The following is a 685-nucleotide window of genomic DNA, read 5'->3' as shown; positions in this document are numbered from 1 at the left end:
TCATTTATCCGTATTTGTCCAATACGCTGATACTGTTAAAGCTAATGGTGTCACTTCAGAGGCAATTCGACTTCGTCTCTTTCCTTTCTCGTTAAGAGATAAAGCTAGAAGATGGCTTCAGTCTCTTCCTTCCAACTCGGTTACCACATGGAACGAGTTGAAGAAAGTCTTCCTTGCCCGATATTTTCCTCCAAGCAAAACAGCTATGTTGAGAGCCCAAATAAATGGATTTAGACAGAAAGATAACGAGTCTCTTTTCGAAGCATGGGAAAGATACAAAGACATGATGAGACTTTGTCCACACCATGGTTTAGAGGACTGGTTAGTAATTCATACCTTCTATAATGGCCTCTTGTACAACACGAGGTTAACAATAGACGCCGCCGCAGGTGGTGCACTAATGAACAAACCTTATGCTGATGCTTATCAACTTAACGAAAGCATGGCTCAAAATCATTATCAATGGGGAAGCGACCGAGCAATGGTAGAGAAACCTCAAACGAAAACTGGCATGTACGAGATAAGTAACCTTGATCATGTTAATGCAAAAGTGGATGCTCTGGTCCAGAAAATTGAAAGTTTAAATGTATCACCTCCAGCCACCGTGGTTGCCATAACTCAGAATTGCGAAGTCTGTGGAATCCAAGGTCACACTCCTGCAGATTGTCAACTCCTAACAGGAATC

The 685-nt window shown here is 42.0% G+C and overlaps 1 non-coding gene across 1 annotated transcript; it reads right to left on the bottom strand.

The window, feature by feature from the left end:
• Positions 1-205: 205 nt before the first annotated feature.
• Positions 206-312, bottom strand: LOC127098753 (small nucleolar RNA R71). Its single transcript, XR_007793453.1, has one exon. It is a non-coding gene; the product is annotated as a small nucleolar RNA R71 (small nucleolar RNA).
• Between the last annotated feature and the right edge of the window lie 373 nt (positions 313-685).

Source organism: Lathyrus oleraceus, chromosome 6 (genome assembly GCF_024323335.1).
Source record: "Lathyrus oleraceus cultivar Zhongwan6 chromosome 6, CAAS_Psat_ZW6_1.0, whole genome shotgun sequence".
Taxonomy (NCBI): Eukaryota; Viridiplantae; Streptophyta; class Magnoliopsida; order Fabales; family Fabaceae; genus Lathyrus; species Lathyrus oleraceus.
This window is presented reverse-complemented; position numbering and strand designations above follow the sequence as displayed.